Raw genomic sequence first — 19,908 nt, 5'->3', positions numbered from 1 at the left:
TTCTGTACAGCTTTCTCCCCATACAAATACTTCAAATTTCACAACTGTTCATTGCTCTTATGGCCTTTCCTGCTGCCCACTATTAGAACCTTCCTTCACATTTTACATTCATAGTCCAGTGTAAACTACACACAGCCACCCTTAGACATCATGTCTCTCAGGGGGTCTATATTTGAACCAAGGACAAAAGCTAAAAACCATGTTTTCTAGATCTCCTAATCTCTAGATTCTAGATTCTTAATCTCTAGATTCTAGAAAACCTTGTTTTTGAGAGGTTAAGCTCTAAAAAACATTTAAGGCAGTACTGTGTTAGGAGTTTTAGAGTCATTAGGACCTTGATGGAGGTCTGGGATGGAGATTGGTGGATAAAGATGTTTATTCTCACTGAAAAATTCTCTGCTTCTTCGTTTCAATAGTGTTCTTCTCCCCTTTCTTTCTGAATTCTTTATCGCTTTCACTTCTTTGAGAAGATTATGCTTTCCATCACATCTTCTCATAAACTGACAGAAGCAAAAAAAAAAAAAAAAACAAAAAACAAAAAACAAAACAAACAAAAAATATATATATATATATATAATTATATTGGCTGAATAGGGAGCAATTTTTCAACCTTTATCTGTTCTGCCTATATAAATAAATAAATAAATATATGTATATATTTTGGTTTGGTTCTTCATCCGTTTATAGTGTCTCTACTTTTTAAAAATTTATTTAGATATTTACTGATACCTAAATTAAGTGAGATCTTTCTAGGTGAACAAAAGCAGATCTCTAAGTATATCTCTATCATTATAGCATTTATTAAAATGGTATTACTTCAAACCATCACCAGTTAATGTACGTAACACACGTGTAGTGAGCCCCTACTGGCATTCTTCTTGGCACACAGGTGATAAAGCTAAGCTCCTGATTTCACAGGAGAGATAAACGTTACACAAGTAAAGAAATAAATGTAAAAAGTAATGGCAGACTATGATAAATGGAATGATTAGATGCAGAGAAAGGGAATTGGAGTGAGTTCTGGATCAGAGGCGTCAGCAGGGTGACGAGGGGCAGGGACTGAGCTGGGAGCCCACAGAAGACATCTCAGACAGTGTTTGGCATGCTGTCACGTTAAATGCTTTCCTACAGAATTACGTTATTCTTTTTTTTAGAATTATTTTTCTGATTTTAAAATACTATAAAATAAACTACCTATGGACATATCATAAGTTACTTAATTGCTGCACAGTTAGGTTCTTAAAAGATATTTTTCCTCAATATAAATAATGTCTTAACATCTTCGCACATTACATTCTGCACCAATTTCTAATTATATCTATGTCAGGACACTTTAAAGTTGCCTTTGAATTACTTTTATAAAATTTGAACTACATTTATAACATTTGAACTACATGAATAACATTTAAAAGCAAAGAAAAGTTAAAACCTTTTGTGTAAGGAACCAATACGGATAACTGATGCTATATAAGCTTAATCACCAGTCAGTTCTCTAAGTCTCATTTGCTTAATTGGTTCAAAAGATCATGATGTTAATGTGGTAACAGCTCCGGGCAAATGGCTGTGTTGGCTTACATCGTTACTGCTCAATCTAACTAGTTTCCGTGACTTTCACAGCTCATGAGCACCACTTGCCAACCCTGTCAATGGCTCAGCATAGTGGTATAACTATTATCAGAAAATCAGTGGTAAGGACAATCTTGTGGGTCACTCCATTCACGTATACTTTGCCCTTTTTTCTCAAAACCCTGATCTTTACCCCTTTTTCACTCCAATTGACATCCCTTGCCCCTTATTTTACTGAAACACAATGAAGCAGTTACAAGAGTGTTTCTTCATTGTTCCACCACCAGATCTACCACTGCCTGCATGTACACACGTGGGCTTTGCATTTTCTCCTCATAGAGGATTTGCTGTCCCTGTTCCTACCTAAGATCAAACCATCCACTTTAGTGCTATTTCCATTTTCTCAGCTACTGAAGACCTTTGCTCCTATACCATCAATCTCTCTCGCTACATCAGTGTGCAAACATGCTCAATATCTGCATTCAACAAAATGAATAAAAACACCCCCCCAACTCCCCTAAGTTCCTTTCCCTGCAGCCCTGTTCTTTGCTTCTGACAGCAATGCCCCATGAAAAAGCTGGCTTCCACTCCTTGTCTCTTTTTTCTCACCTCACCTGTTTTAATCAAAGCTTTTCTTACTATTTTTCCACAAAAACCACTTTTATCAAAGTCTACAATAACTTCCACTTTGCCATGTTTAATATTCACTTTTTAGTCTTTATTTTTGTCACAATTTGTCATCCTTCCAGCTTTTGTTTTTAGCCTAACTTCCAGGACACTAGCCCCCTGGCTCTCTTCCTACCTCACGGGGCACTCCGCCTTATTTCCTTTTCTGGATCCTCATCTTCAGGCCTGAGAAGTTGGAGAGACACAAAGTATAGTCCTTTGCTCTCTTCCTTTCTTTATGTGTCATCCTTAAGGGTCCTCATTTTCTTGTGTGCCTTTAAACTCTATTTATACACTATTGACTCAAATCCATGTCTACTGTTCAAAACTTCTTTTGAATTCAAGACTGACATATTCTCTAGTATACTTGACAACACTGCTTGGGATATCTAATGGGCAACTCAGACACAATGGTGACAAAATACAGCAACTGATTCTGCACGATTCCAAACCTGCTCCCCGGCTTCCTCATCTCAACAAATAGCAACATCAAATTCTAATGGTTCAAACTACACACTTAGAAGTCAACCCTGATTATTCTCTTCTTGCATCCAAACATTAGCAAATCCTGCTAAACCTAATACAATATTGAAACTACAACTAGATGCAATCTTTCGTGACATCAACATACACACTTTTCACTACCTGCCGGCCAAAAGTACCTTTAACTCACACTAATGCAAAAGTATCCAAGCCAATTTCCCCCTTGCGACTCTTGCCCCCACCACAGAATACTTTCACAAGTCATAGTGATATTTCATAAATATGAACTGGATCGTATCATTCTTGCCCTAGTCAATATTTCATGAGGCTTAGAATAGTAACCACATTCCATACATTTTCAGAAAGCTGAGGAAAAATAGGAGTTATCTTACATTAAGTTCACTCAAATGTGAGAATTAACCTATAATATTTAAACATTTTTAACAAAAATCTATCATTCAGTTTTTTAGTGAAGCACATTAATAAGGTATGGAAATTTTTTTAAAAAAGCAAGAATTAGAATCATGATAAAGAGTATCTGCCAGTGATTCCGATTATGTAATTTTGACACAAACTAAGTTATTCTCTGAATATTCAAGAAAACAGATGATGTTGACGGGAGGAGGGAGGAGAAGGAGGAATTGGTAAAAGGACATGAAAATCAACTATATTGTATATTGATAAATTAAAATAATAAAAAAATAAAAATAAAATAAATGAAAAAAATCTTGTTATAATAAAAAAGAAATAATTTCAGTTATAAATAATATTTAATTATAAATTTCTTTAAGTATAACCTTTAATTATATTTTTATTTGTATAAGGTACTTCAAAAAGTTCATGGAAAGTATATTATACATATTTGGTCACAGGAGGCATTCTTCCCCTTCTTTACTAGCTAAGAGATCTCTGGTAGGGTTTCTATAGGGAAGTACCCAGCCCAAGGGCTTGAATTATCTGGGGTTTAATTCTCTAATAATATTTTCAGTCTTCTTTTCTAGTGATTGTTCTGGGACAGGTATATGACATATTTTGAATAAAAGAGACATAGGAAATATCTTTTCAAGGCTTATAGGCAACATTTTCTTTCCTGAAAAGAGGGAGGGGCTTAAAACTCTGCCTTTTTCTATGGATGGTGTCTTGTAAAGTGGTAATGCTTTAGCTGCTGTGCTATACTGAGGCCATGAGGAAAAGCCAAGAGATATACAAAGTGCCTGCATCTAGCCTTCTTGAACTATCAAAACAACTATCAGAGTAAGTCGTGTGTTCTGTTACCTGCTGTCGAAAACATTTCTTTTTCTTTTTCTTAATGGATGTCATTATTATGTATTGAATATATTCAATAAACAGATAAGCAATTCTATTATAAGAAATCCGGCAAAAAAACTATAAGGATTTTACATTTTTTTAAAAAGTAAATGTGCTTCTCACAGATGCACTACAGATATACAAATTTGGTTTGTTTTTCAGTTAACAAGTGAGAAACAAGGTTTACCTTAAATTATACAAGGAAAAAAATACATTTTGTTGAAAAGCATTCAAAATTTTGTCTGTTATTTGGATTAAATAATAATTTTAAAATAGATTAAAAATTATCTTGGAGTTACTACATCAGAAATGGAATAAATACTTCAAAACTGAAAGAAAAAAAAAAGACAATAGAATATGAATTCACCACATAGGGTGATTTTTTTTTTTCCAGGTTAAATTTTTTTTAACATTTTCCAAAATGTGTAAGTACATTTTCCTAGAGAACATCTCGTCATAAAGTAAACTTTAGCTCCTCTCTTTTAATGCAGTTTATCAATTACAGTAAACAAAAAAATCATTAGAAATCCTGAGGACAGCAATCCTAGTGAATTTCAAGGACTGGCTTTTCTCTCTCTGGGAAGGGCAGCCTCCTCAAGCAACTCAACAGCTTCAGGAAAAATAAACACAGATCGAACAGACCCTGGAGATCTGTGGGGTGATGAATGTCACAGACAGACAGCCTGGACATCGTGCTCAAAATATTGCCTTTTCATGTTATTTATTTATTTATTTATTTATTTGCTTTTAACACATCCTAGAAGAATTCAACTTGAAATCTGGCCAAAAATATGGTCAAATAATGATTTAGATTATAAAATACACTGTGAGAATATGAAACTGAAGTCAAATTTCTTCCATGAATAATGATTTTATAATCCTTTATATTACTTTGTCATTAGAGCTTTTTATGGTGCCAGTGAATTTATCATCAAAACCATTCCAGTTTTCCTTATTTCTAAATATGTTATTATTTTATTCTCCTCTGTTTTCAATCTTCGTAGGGCTTCAGATTTAGAAATCCATAGTTGTCAGGGAAAATACTGGGGTTTGTATTTCATTAGCATTTTAGCTTGACAGTTTGATAATATTTTCCGAATGGGATCGTGTCGCTTGTGCCCCCATAGAGAGATTTTGATTTTATATAATACTTGAAAGAATGGAATCATGCAGAAAATAAAACACTTACAACCAGAAAGTGACCTAAACCTGGAAAATGTTATAACCTTTATAAATCACATTTACAGTGCATTTTTTCTCACCTTTCTAAAAGAAAACTGTAAAGCTGCTACAACTTACATTCTTAATAAACGATGGAATTACAGACTATACAGCCCATCTTTCCAGGGTTAGAAGATCGCAGTGCAATGCTCTTTTGTCATTATTTCATAAGCAGTTAATGCTTTATGCTTTCTTGCAGTGTATATTTCACATCCATCAATTTCTATTAGTTAATATGCTGCTACCTTCTTTGTTTTCAAAACTGTGATTCTAGCTTTATATTTCTTGAGGGGTAACTTAAAGAGAAAAAAAAAATATCCAGCAGTACTAATTATTTGGCTATGTGGCAATATTAAACTCAGCTATCTTTTTTTTTCCATTGAGAAAAAGGAAAACAGGAAGTAAAAAGACAAGAAAAATTGGACTCATTATACAGCGCACTATGGTGCCGCAGTTAACATACTATATGAATGCTCTAAAAAGTATGTAGTGGGTGGTCTGGGTGTAAAAATGCTTAATGGATTAATTGTACTCATAAAATCAGAGTGCAAAAGCTGGAGTCCATCCGTTCTGCAGGCCTCCTGATGAATCTAGTGTACCGGCTGGACCCCCAGGAGGGTCACAGCCCTTCCGAATGCCTTTGTAGCTGCAGATCTCTTCAGGAGCAATTGCATAGTGTGCCAAACTGTGCAATATTGCTTCCACTCTCGGGACTAATTGAGAGCACCAAACTCATTCTCACTTGTGATTCGAATAAAAGATCTGAGGACCTATCACTAGAGATTTTTCTGTCAGAGTGGAAAAGGAGCAGAGAGTCCCTGTGGTATCAATGCAGCTACTTTCTTACAAAATGCCTAGGTTTTACACAATGAGAAAGTTGACATTTCTTGAAATACCTCCTAATTACTTCAGTTTTATATATTATACTACCTGTGAGTGTGAAAACCCTGGAGTCCTGCAATTACAATTAGACTGATTCCTCTTGTAGGTTACAGGTGCTAATGAAGAAAAAAGAAAAACTAATTATATTCTATAAATGGCTGTTTATTAGTGAGTCATCCTCCTCTTTCACCCTTCTAAGCTGCCTTTCTGATTGCATCAGGCTGTATACACATTTTGCTTTATTAAAAATGTAAAATAGAATATTTAAAGTGGAGCAGGGGAAGTAAATGTTAAGTGCTATGCTGGAACAAAACAAACTAAGTATTTCAAATTTCTTCATGCAGTTCTCAATCAGGAAAGTGTTAATTAGTCTCACTTTCTTTGCATTGGTTTGTGCCTAATAACATAGTATTTATTGAACACTGCTCCCTGGTTACCTATAGTGTACTTACTACTAATCCAAAGTTCAAGTGCATTATCAATGTAAATTTTAAGTACAGGGCAGAATAGAATAGGTTAGTTACCATACGAAAGGTATAAAAAAATGTCACATGTTTGCTATTTGCCAAATAACCTGGGAAGCTAGAAGCAGAAAAAATGATTCATTTCATTATTTAGTACTCCTTGAGTTGTATTTTTATATAATTTCCCCCAATTCATCAAAGCATCAATTGTCCTTAAGTGAATCCATTGACAAAGAAATTGACGTTCTGCCTTCAAAAGTTAATTTGGCAACTGCCAATGGCAATTAAGTGTCCAAATGAGTTTCAGGGGTCATGCTTAGGTGATGGTTTACAGCGAAGGGGGTGATTATGATAAGATCATCATAGACCTTATGATAGACTGAGAGCACACTGGGGGCTGAGGTGGGCCATGCTGAGTTGGACATAATTCCCAGGTAAGTTCTGAACTATTTCAGGATCTAAGTGCCCACTTAATAAGAGGTAATTCAAGCCTGGACAAATTACTCCAAGATTTTCAAAATATTGCAATGATTCTCAAATTTTTACTAAATTAAAATATTTCTAATGTCAAAGCCATGGACCTGTCTATTCAAATGTATTCTTGTAATTTTACATTTCTCTGTAAATAAACCTATAAATGCATAGCTTTCTTAAGTTGGGTATAGAATAAAAATTGCTGTTCTAGAATAATCTCTGTAGAGTAGTCTTTGTAGAGAAACAGAGATGGTAATGGCTTAGACCATGTTTGCATGTGCTTATTTTTTATTTCCAGCAGGATACTATCTTGGAATGTTGATATCTGTGCTTTTATTTTCTATACTTACCTTTTGTAAACTTTCCTTTATGAGTTAGTGACATCCTCAGTGTTTGAATGAAAATTAGCATTGTTTCAGTAGAAACACACAAAGAAATGATTAATGCTTGATTATTTTTTTTTACTTCCAAAAGAGGCTCTCAAAGTCCACATCAGAAATAATAGCTTTGAAACTAAAGCTTTTGATTTATAAAAGGAAATAATAGGTTACTGATAAAGAAAAGTTAGGTATGGAAAAGTACACATAGTTTATTTTTTAATAAAAGATTAGAAAGAGAACAGATAAAACCCTACAAGGCCATTTTTCAAGAGAGCAGAGTAGGAGTTGCCGTAGTTAGGTATGGTATGCCTTTGAATGAGTAGTAGCTCAGCATGTGGAGACAGCTGAGTTAGCATTCTGAGGCTCTTACATGGAATTTGCAAGCAGCAAGGAGACTCATGGGAGCCAAATTCATGCCTGGAGACCATTCTGCTATTCCATCAAGGAGCTCTGGTTACCTGTTCTGATTGCTCTCTGGGAGGGCATTCTACCAACATTTTCCATGCATGATACTTATGAATCATCCAGAAGGAATAATGCTTGGTCATGCTCCAAGACTTTGCTAATGCTCATGGGACTCTTCTATGAGGAAGGTACCCCTTCCAACACCCAGACACTACCCAAGTAACACAATAGAGAGGATGGGGTTCTTGACACCCACAAGGGCATTTGAAAAGGGTATTAGCAAGAGAGAAATACATCAAAGTAAGAAAGTACAAATTAAAGCAGTTAATTTACTAGAGCTATAGAAACTATAGATGCCATTTAGATCTTGTGGAGAGAGAGTATGCAACTCAACTGTGAAAGGCAACGGCAGAACTGTGAAATTATTTACATTATTTTAACAAGAGTAAAGAAGGCCCAGATCCAAGTGGGAATTCTCAGACATATTTGTGGTTTTCAACCAAAGCTGCACTGGGCATAGAAGAGCTTCATTACCCTGGGAATTTGGATCGTCAGCTTCTGGAAATTCAATTATAATTTTTAAAACTGATGAAATAAAATTAGAGGTATGCCAGCTCCACTTTGGAGTCAGCTTTCCCTTAGAGAAAGTTATGGAGAGGTTTCTGAAAAGGATTTTTGCCATACAAAGGAAGGATACATGTGATTTGGGTATTAAAGGATGAATTTAAGCATAAGTTCTCCTCAGGCTTCAATCTATTTGGTTGCTTCACTTGATACCTTGGTTAGAGTTGGTATTAAGTAATAAATCAGGTGATAAATTTGTTTATATACATATTTCAAGATCAACACTAGGATTCCCACTACAAAGAATGGCCAGAAATTAAAAACTCTCCTTGTGCCCTATGTAATGGTTCCCAGTAATCTAATCCTTATAATTCAAAGGGTATTTGATGGACAAACAAGAATATCGTCATGTATGAGTTTGTTAGGGGTGAAATAACTTAGCGTTCACTCCAAAGGAATCAGAATCTATATTTTAAAAAGATCTCCAGGTGATTCACATGACTTAGTTTTGAAAAGCACTGATTTTATGTGGCCTGTTGAGATTACTTTTCCTGTGCTTGCTACAACCGCAGAGTGCTGGGCCAGCCTTGAGAGATGTAGATCCCATTATCCGTGCAATACTGGAGTAGAAGAGAAAGCCCCAGCAGCTGAATTTGTGGATCTAGACAATTACTGAAATCCATTCTGTTACCATTTCATTTCATTCCAATGAACATTGTTCATAGGTCTGGAATTTCCCTTGATCCTGGGCATGAATAAAACATGATTTCTACATTGAAGAAGGAATGTTTATGTAAACAAAAAATTAGAAGGTATTGATAAGAGCAACTTGTTGCATTTATCTTATGGTGTTTCAAATGGGCTTATTTATGAACATCTAAAATGCTCCTCATTGATTCTATAATTTCTCAGTACTGTGTGGTAGTTCAGTAGCAGACATTCTCCTAAATAATGATGATGACGTATGGTCTTTTAGCAAATTGAAGTTGAGAAGAGATGGAAATCTAAAAAAATATTATAGTACAGTTAAGAAAATAATATATAATTATTTATAAAGTTATGGGGGATATTTAGTATTTTTTTCTTTATTCTTATTGACATTACTATATTTCAATTCAGTAATCTGTAGGTCATTTGACAACCACACTTATCCTCGATAAGTGAGGTTATGCTGGTCTCAGAAGAGGTGGGAGGCATTCCCTCTTTATTCTTTGATAAGAGTTGTGTAATAATAGCATTACAATATTCTTAAATATTTTTAAGACTTTATCAGTGAAGCCATGTTATCATAAAGTGTTTTGAGGTTTTTTTCCTGTCAAAAGGTTTTGATTAATCATTCAATTCCTTTAATTGATAAAAGAGTATTCGGGTTTTTCATTTATTTCAAGTTACATTTTCCCCAAAATTTGACTATTTCATCCCGATTGTCAAATTTATTAGCTTAAACTCACTTATAACATACTCTGTTTCTCACTCTATAGTCTGTAGAGTGTTTTTTGATATTAGCAAAATGTGTTTTTACTCATTTTTTTCTTTTAATTAATCTTGATAGAGTTTTCATCAATTTTATTAACCATTTTTTTTAAAAATTGGCTTTATTTTTTTTTCTGTTGTGTGTTCATCTAGTTCTGCTCTCATCTTCATTATTTCAATTCTTCTACTTTTGGGATATTTCATTAGCAGTTGTTTTACTAGCTTCTGAATATGAAAGTTTAGATCATTGCTTTTTCAGCGTTTATTTTAATATTTCCATTTAAGGTTATACATATGTTTTATCTAAGCACCTCTTTAACTGCATGCCTGCATGATTTTATTAGAAATAAATTCATTTTTATTGAGTTCAGAGTATTACCTAATCTCTATTCCAAACTATTGCGCTCATAAGTTTAAAAGCGTATTGCTTAATTTCCATACAGTTGTAGATTTTCTAACTTAATTCCACAGTGGTCAGAGGATACTTGCAAATACCTGCAAGTGAATAATTGCAAATCATTCTATATTTTGACCATTCTATGTTTGAGTCATTTTATGATTGTATGTTCTAGATGTCCTTGAAAATCCTTTTATTGTTTGGTGTAGAATGGAGTGTTAAAATCTCCCTCTGTGATTGTCTATTTCTCCTTTTATTTTTGTTAATTTTTGTTTTATGTATTTTGAAGATATATTATTTCATTCAGGTAATATTGACTTGTAATATCTATATGTGGACCGACTTTTTAATCATTATAACATTTTCCCTTTTATCTTTAGTAGTGCTTCTTGCTTAAATATTACTTTATCTGATATTAAAATTACATAAATTTTTTTTTGGTTTTTGTTTACAAGGTACATATTTTCTACTTTTTCTTAACTTTTCAATTTAAATACTTATACTTAAGGCATATCTCTTATAGACGACATGCATTTGGATTTAGTGTCTTTATCCAGACTGTCTTTTATTTGGAGTATTAGTATAATCACATTTAAGGTAGTTATTGATATATTTGGAGTTAAAGCATCCATTTAGCTATGTTTTTCTTTTTTTCCTTTTTGTCTTTTTTTACTGACCGGTAACGGGATCGCAACCCTCGGTGTTGCACCCGCAGCACGCTCAGCCAGTGAGCGGGAACCAGTCTCCACATGGGATCCGAACCCTTGGCGGGAGCGCCGCTGCGCTCCCAAGCGGCGCACTCTCCAGTGCGCCACCGGGCCGGCCCTATGTTTTTCTTTTTGACCTTCCTGTTTAACTTCTTTATGCTCTCTTCTTAACTTCACTAGGATAAATCAATTATTTCTATTATTTAATTTTTCATCTATAGTTAGTTTTGGTAACTATGCTTTCTTTTAGTAATTATTATAGAAATTATTAATCCTTGAAATATTAAAATCTAATATGAAAATTATCTTTAACATTTCCTTGATAATACTAGAATCTTAGAATACCTTAACTTCCTTTAACCATTTTTTATCATTGTCATGCATTTTAGTTGTATTCGTTCTATTTAAATCCCAATAGTCTTTACTGTTATTGTTTTGTATTTATTTTTATCCACATTGTTATCTTTTTTTTTTTTTTTTTTTTTCCCCTGGAATTCCATTTTTCTCTCTGGGAGTTTTTTTTTTTTTTTTTCTCTCTCTTCTGCATGAAGAACTCCCTTTAGTATTTTTTCTAGTGAAGGTAAGCTAATAATTAATTATCTTAGTTCTTGTTGTCTGAAAATGCTTTTATTTAACATTAATAGCCAAAGAATATTTTTACAGGGTATAGAATTCTAAATTGGCATTTTTAAAGCACTCTAAAGATGTCATTCAATTGCCTTCTAGATCCATTGCTCCTGTTGAAAGGTGAATTGTCGGTATTTTCTGCCATATCTTTGAATGCAATGCGTCTTTTATCTTTGGTGGCTTTTAAGATTTTCTCTTTGATTTTGGTATTCAGCAGTATAATTCAACTATTTCTAGAGGTAATTTTCTTGATATGTACTCTACTTGAGACAGAGTATTCTTGAGTCTGTTAGTTCATGTATTTAATAAACTTTGGAAAATTCTCTATCATTATCACATAATCTATTGCTTCTTTCCAATTCTTTTCCTGGTAATTCATTTATTTTTATATTGAATCTTTAACTGAGCTCCATATGTTTCTGATTATGACATCCTTTTCTATTTTCTTTTTCTTTTTCTTTTGTATTTTTTAACTCCTCTCTGTGCTTCAGTTTGGGTATTTTCTATGAACCCATTCTCAAGTTCAGCAATCTTGACTTCTACTGTTTTCAATCTACTGTTGAACTAACTGCAGTAGTCCATTTCTGTTGCTTATAACAAAATACATGGAACTGGGTAATTTTTAAGAAAACAAAATTGTTTGCTTATAGTTTCAGAGGCTGTGTAGTCCAAAGTCCAGGGAACACGTACAGTGAGGCCTTTTTTGTTGGTAGCTTTTTGGCAACACAAGGGTCTCCCATGGTAGGAAATGGCAGAGCAGAGAAAGAGAGAGGTCCTCATGCCCTCTCCTTCTAAAGGCCTCAGAACGATGCCCATGACCACCATTAAACCATCAACTTAATCATCTCTTCAAGGCCCTGCCTTTCAATTATCATAATAGAATTTCCTATCCTTAACAGTTACAGAGGGGATTAAGCTTCAGTGAATTGGGGGGTGGTGGGGAGGAGAAGCATGCAATCCATTGCACCCACCTAATAAGTTCTTACTTTTAGATTTTATATTTTTCAGTTCTAGACTTTCCATTTGACTCTTTATATAGATCCCAAGTCTTTGGTAGCAAATTCTTCATCTTTCAATGTATTATTTCACTTTTCCCTTTATTTTCTTCAACATATTGTGGGTTTTTTTTTTAAAGTCCTTATCAGGTTATTAAAATATCTGAATTATCTGGTGGTCTATTTCAATCGTCTATTTTTTCTTCACTTGCAGTCATGAGATTTTCCTCTTTTAGCATGTGTAGTAATTTTCAATTGTTTGATAGCATGTACTTAAATAAATTGTAAAGGTTTGAAATAGTACCATGTTTCTCTTAAGAGATTTCCCCTTTCTCTCAACTAGACAGATTAAGTGATTGCCGATCACCTTATCTCAGTCAAGGGCTGTGCTGAGTTGAGCCTGGATTTTAGCCTTGCTAATGTTCAGCCTATATCTGGTTTGCCTAGCTCCCTTTCAGGTCTTTTCAACTCTAAATCTAGTTTATTCTGTAGAGTCCTTCCCTATCTTCAAACTCATTTTGCAACACTGCCAAAAAATTTCACTATGCTTTTCAGAGCCTTTTCATTTATATTTTTAGCCTTGTACAGAATTCACCAAATGCCCTAAAGGAAAAATTATCCATGTGCTTGAGGTTGCCCCCCTCAAAACTATTGATTTGCCTCCCTCAAAACTGTATAATTTATACATTCCTCAGAAATAGCCTTCTACAGGTTCAAAACCTGGATTCATAGACTCCTGCTTAACTAGAATCAGCAAATGCCCTTAGGGTATAGCATCTTTAAAAGGTTGGTTCATCTCTTTGGAATACTAACCTTTCCAGAATAGTCATTACTTCAGCAGTTCTCTACTATTTTCAACTTGTTGGTGTCTGGAGTTTGCAATACATATATACATACAAATACTATATACCGAATACAAAAATATATTGCTTGCTTAATCTCATGGTCAATCTATAAAGATTTCTATAGCTCACTAAAAAAAATATTTTTTCATTTTTACTCATTTTTCAATATAAATTTTGCTTTTTTGCCTATTGTTCCTCTTCTAGAAAGAAGTGAATTAAGGAAGTTAAATTAATTGGGAATGATAATAAGTCCCTTTGGATATGTTGAATTTAAAGTGACAATGGAATTGACATGACACCAGCAGGAAACTAGAGAAGTGGGACTTTAACTTAGCGATGAGATAAGGATTGAAGATATAAATCTGGTAGACAGTGTCTAAAGATGATGGTTTAAATTATGACAGTGGATGGCATTTTCAAGTGAAAAATGTAGAAAGAGAAGTAGAAAGCTTCAAGAACCCTATTCCTCACTTTAGTGATATTTCAAGGAAGTGGAAAAGTAAAACAAAGAAAAAAGAATTAAAGAAATTAGAAAATAAGCAGTTTAATTCAAGAAATTATCAAAGGAAACAAGGGAAGAGAAGTTGTAATTGTTCAACCAAATTAGAGTAGTTTGGTTCATTTCTAGATTTGGGAAAGAATCATATTGTATTTAGCTCTTCATAATGGGTACAACATTTTACTCTGCATCATAAAGCAAAACCTACCCTAATGGTTGTGAAATTTTTTAAAAAAAGATTAATTCATTTAGTAATTGTTTATTGAATTTTTTTAACTATACACATTTTACAGTAACAAAAGCAAACTAAAAAATATAAATCCAGTATACTGTTGTCTTGATATTTTTTAAATTTACCAAATCAATTATCACAGGTATTCTTTGTCTATTAATAATTGCACAGATATTGTTACTTCTTAAATAGAAATATTAATTTAAAAAATGATTACAACAGATTTCTCTTCATATCGCCGTTTTATATATGAAGTCATAAAAGCAAATTGTGATACGAGTATTGAATTTATTGACCAGAAAATATCTAAATATCTGATACCCCTATAAACGAATAATTCATTTTTTTATAGAATAAATAAAACTGAGAATGCTGCAATAGTACCTTATTCTACATATCACTCCCATCTGGTTTTAAGAATTTGTTCCCTAAGCCTACAGTGTATGACAGGTTTTATCTTCTTCCTGTCACTTACATTCATACGTGTGCAATTGTATTCCCCAAAGCTAATATAGGCTACCTTCTTACATGACTCTTTTATATAGCATTTTTTTTTTTCCTTTTTGTCTTTTTTCGTGACCGGTAAAGGAATCGCAACCCTCAGTGTCGTGCCCATACCGCGACTGGCAACGGGATCGCAACCCTCGGTGTCGCGCCCAAACTGTGCTCAACCAGTGCGCGGACCGGTCTCTATATGGGATCCGAACCCTCGGCAGGAGCGCCGCCGCACTCCCAAGTGCCACACTCTACCGAGTGCGCCACTGGGCCGGCCCTATATAGCACTTTTTTAAAAAAAAAATTATACCTGGATCTCAGGTGCAACTATCAAAATTATTAAAATGTGATAGCTTTCTAGAAGTTGCCTTCAAATATTTTCATTCTGAAACATATACATCACTAGATATAATGAGTGACTTTATGGCTATGTTTAACTAGATAAATTTCTGATAATGCAATAAAACCTGAGACATATTACCTGTATCTATAGTCGCAAAGGGTTAAATAAAATCGAATTGGGCTGTTTTAAGTGTAAAATAATTCCTGGGTTTCTCCTGGATGCTCTATGAGTTTATTGTTTTATTTCTAAAGATAGGTACATCATGTACTAATGGTACCCCGTACATTACAAAAGTAGACACAGATCTCAAATAGGCATATGAAGAACAGCTATTGAATATAATCTCAGCCTGAGTAATTTACAATGTTATCACATCCAATAATATGTAGGCTTTTGCAGGTAACCAGAAGACCACTAAGTTTTTTTTGCCTGTGTATTACTATTTGAAAAATTATACCAAACAGATTAATTATGATATTATATGCATTTTCCCTCTAACTGTTGTGCACTTTGAAGTTAAAAATTACTACAGAACAAATAGCTCTCCTCCTCAAATAACTTAACTAGGTTGGTGGCTAGGATTAGTTCCCATTTCTCTCTGCTTGATATGACTAAGAGAATCACAACTGCCAAGAATAATACAACAGAATAATAAGACTACATGATAAATTCTCAAAACTATTAATCCAATAGCCTAAGTCACATTTAATCATCAAAGACAATTGCCAACAATGTTAGCAGACACTGGGTTACAAACTAAGTTCATCTTGTTTTCCTTAATAAGCCATCTATTAAAATATCAACCCACAATGTAACACACTGTAGGACACCTTTGCATATTTCGTTTCAGCACTCATATCTACATAATACATGCAAATAGTGCACAAATAATTATTATGCAATGTTCATTTGTTGCTATCATATTATGCACCATTTTTTATTCCTATTATTTTGTTAATTTAACACATAATTTTTTTAGAATCAGTTTCTCTGGTTGATTAGTTTTACTTTTCCTTAAATATTATAAAGGTAATAATTAAAATACATCAATTGAAATTTTAATAATAATGTTGGATTTTCACAGAATTTTCAATGAAGAAAATGTATTAACTATATAACTATATGTGCAAAGAAAACAAATCAAACAGGTTAGTCTTGTGTATCATAGTATTGTATTTAAGTCACTTCATTTCTGAATGTATGTTATGTACTGAGTTAGTTAATGACTAATCTCTGTTTCACTAATAAGAATATGGCAGATAGTTTATTAGAAAAAGCAGAAATGATAACCCAAAATTCTAAATTCTAAACAGGTAAGAAGGTTGCCTTAATGTTTTACCACTTTTTGCCAGTTTTAATTATGAAATAGTCATCTATTTACAAAATATTTTATGGAAATAAACACACCTCTTTCATATATATAAAGCCCACAGAATTTCCTCCCTGATTCTATTAGTATTTCCCATATTTCTCTCTCAGCCTCAAACTAACTGACCCATTCATATGTTAGACACACTCAAACTGCTTTATTTTTTTGGCGAGTTGAGAAAAACAATGGATATATATTCTATAATATACGTATTATCAGCAGTTTTAGGAGTTCCACTTTTGAGTTTTTCACTACCTGTACATTTTTCAGGCACCATTGCTTCCTTCTGGCACTGTATTACTTGAAGAATGTAAGGCAGTTGCAACAACTAAGAATTAAATGGTATAAACACACCTTTCTCAAACTCTTTGAGCAGGAAAGGGAGGCAAACTCCAGTACACATAACTATATAACCTTGCCCTTTATGGTTTTCCTTTAGATTATTTGTTAAAAGGAAATTATTAAATTTTCATGTGCTCTGCAGAGGCTAGCCTTGGTTTATATGATGAAAAGAAAAGAAGATATTATTAACTGCTTCAGTGCCAAGGGATAGCCATTATGTGCCCTTGTGCATTGGAAGAATTCTTAGTCCTTTGGGTTGCAACTCTATGGAATTGTAATGTTTTAGGATGTGCCCTCACTGTGGTTTCAACACCCATGTCTGAGGTCATGCGATCACAAGCTTTATTCTGTGCCTGCAGCCATCACGTGGATCAGGAAGCACAATTACAGTGTATTTGTGCAGCCAGCTTGGCTCAAATCTCTCTCTCTTTCTCTCTCTTTTTTTATATTAAACAAACTCTCTGATCTGCTGGATCATTTTACTCAGCCAATATGCCTGAACATCTGTTTTACAATTTTTAAGGTAATTATTTAAAATTGAAAATATCATTAAAAGTCATTCTGGTGTGGAATTTCTTTGAAGAAAGTGGATTATAGAGCAGCCGAGGAGAATAAATTGGGTAAGGAATTCAAGTCTTTGGGAAGGTGTGTCTGCGTTTATTGCACAGAATCGAATGTGAGTTTTAAGCAGCAATCCTGTCTGTGTTCCTCCTAGAGCCGTCTGGACAATTTCTTTCCATTGGTCACGGCACCATCCTGAAAGGACTGCCTGCTACCCAGAGTGTGGAGGATGATGCCCTGCAAGAATCACAGAAATGCTATCCACCAGGGCGGATTTTGCAGGCCATGGTGAGGACTTGCCCAAAATCTGATCGTAAAACCTCATATCCTGATGCCTTGGTTCTCAACCATAATGTCACCCTCTTATTTTATCCTTCACCTTTTCCGGTGAACAAAAACAAATTAAGATGATTTATACTTGATATAAAGCCACATGTCACAGTTAAATAATAAATGAACATCGCCAGACATGCTGAGTGCTTTGTGAAACTCCTGTCTGCTAGATTGTAGGTGTGCACTACCAACTTCCTCTTCCCTCTTCTTCTAAAATATACGATCCTGCAAAGGTAGTTTCTGGGATTTTTTTAAAGGTCTTTTAGCCTTTTAAAGCATGTGATTATATTTGGGTTTTAAAAATGTAAACATCTTTGAAGAGGCCTTCTGCTCTAATAAGGGGTAATTAGAAGAACATTTTACAATTTCTATTAAAGTTAATATGGAGAAATACAAGTTGACTCAAGAGTCAAGATTTACTAGTACCTTAAAATAGATGACCTCGTTTGACTTATTTGATGTTAATTGTATTCCAACAGAAGCAGCATGATTTAAAAGCTACTTTATTTCAATAGTAAAGGCATTCATGTTAAAAATGTAATAACAACATACACACACATGCATACATACATGGCACAAATAAATTTAAATGAAAAAAGCAAGTATTTTAACTCTCTCCTGGGCTATTTTAGAATAAAGTATTTATTTTATTAATTTCTGAAATAAATTATATCCCTCTGGTAATCATTTTATTCAACTAAAACCACTAATTGTTTGAATTATTGCATTACTATTTGGGTCCAGTCAGGAAAATATTTAGCAGGGTAATAAGCAAACAAAGTGATCTGAAAAATCTTCAAGGTTTTATCTCAAAAAAATTTCTATACTGTTTCAGAAACCTTTTATCAGTCAGTGTTTGAAAAGCACACACACAGTCACTATAATAATCACTATTTCTCAATAGTTTTGCTTAAAAAAATAAAATCACATTTTTGTGATATGCCAAACACATCGCTGATTATAGAAATGCAGTGATATAAATCAGGACACCTTTAATTTACCTTCATGAGAATTGCATCTAAACAACAAGAGCAGGGTGAGACTCTGCCTTACTTGGGAGACCTGTTAACACACAACTGATGATTCAGGCAAATCAGATGGTAAATTACCTTTGAGAGGTCCCCAGCCTCCAAATAGAAGCAGATAACAAACACATTCCATGTAACCCAGAGGACTAGCCAGACTGCATACTGTAGGGAAGCAAGAGAGAAATAACATGTAATTAATTTGGAATCAGCTGAGTAAGATTCAAATAGAATTTGAACTTTTGAACAACCAAATCATAAGATCAGTGAGAAATATTAGATATTGTGTCTTTCTATGAAACAGGATTAGGTGTACATTTATCTCTTTGTTGACTTTTTTCTCACTGTTATGAACTCATAATAATAGAGCTTAAACTTGCTTAATCATAATTTTTAGATTTTAAGGCAAATGAAATAGTAGTCCACATTTCTGTCTTAAGAGTGAATGGTTACAGTTTGTAGATAGCTAAACAGAATTGGATGTTCCAACAGACACATCAAACACATTAAAAAGAAAATTCCTATCTCCGTTCAGTAAAACTGTCTCCATGTAGGATGATGTACAAACTTTCTCTAAGTTATCTACGGTCATCTTCATATCAGTCTTCATGCCTCTGTGTCCTATCTAATCAGCTTTCTCTCCACCGTGTCTCCTTTTTATTTCTCTGGTCACCTTCTTATTTTATGCTTTCAAGATCTCCCATTACAGAGAACATCTAGTTATTATCCCTAATTTTATTCTGTTACCTACTTAGTATACCTTCTTTAATGATGACTAATTTTCTTACCAATACATGGTTTCAATCATTCAGTCAACTAAAATTTATTAAGCACCTAGAAGACAACATGCTAGAAAGAAAATGTGTGGATACACAGACGAAAGATGAATTCTCCCTGAATTTAAGTCAAGCGAGAAAGATAGATAAAAGAGATGATCATTACGCAGGAATTATTAAAAGATACAAAATCTGAGTGCAAGGAAGGAAGGTGGGCATGACCTATCCTGGGAAAGAGAGATCGTGCAAAGCCTAACGGAAAAGGTGAAACCTTCCAAAAGAAGTGAATCTAGCTAACCATGGAATAACAATTTTATAAAATAATAATTTTATTTTAACTCAATAAAAGCATGGGGGGTTGGAAGGGCTATGGTGGGAGGTTACTTCAAACAAAGAGCAGGTGTCAATTTTTTTTTTTTTGTCTTTTGTCTTTTTCTGTGTCTGGCAACGGATCGCAACCCTCAGTGTTGCCCCCG

At 33.9% G+C, this 19,908-nt stretch overlaps 1 protein-coding gene across 1 annotated transcript in view; it reads right to left on the bottom strand.

Moving 5' to 3' along the window:
- NKAIN2 (Na+/K+ transporting ATPase interacting 2) overlaps positions 1–19,908 on the bottom strand; it is a 546,946-nt gene that overhangs the window by 451,275 nt on the left and 75,763 nt on the right. The window contains exon 2 of the mRNA XM_008572446.1: positions 18,741–18,821. The gene's annotated coding sequence lies outside the window, so the exon portion shown is untranslated. The remainder of the gene's footprint in view (positions 1–18,740; positions 18,822–19,908) is intronic.

Source organism: Galeopterus variegatus, unplaced genomic scaffold (assembly GCF_000696425.1).
Source record: "Galeopterus variegatus unplaced genomic scaffold, G_variegatus-3.0.2 Scaffold47, whole genome shotgun sequence".
In the NCBI taxonomy this organism is placed as follows: Eukaryota; Metazoa; Chordata; class Mammalia; order Dermoptera; family Cynocephalidae; genus Galeopterus; species Galeopterus variegatus.
The sequence above is the reverse complement of the archived record's forward strand: the minus strand, read 5'-3'. Positions and strand labels throughout refer to the sequence as shown.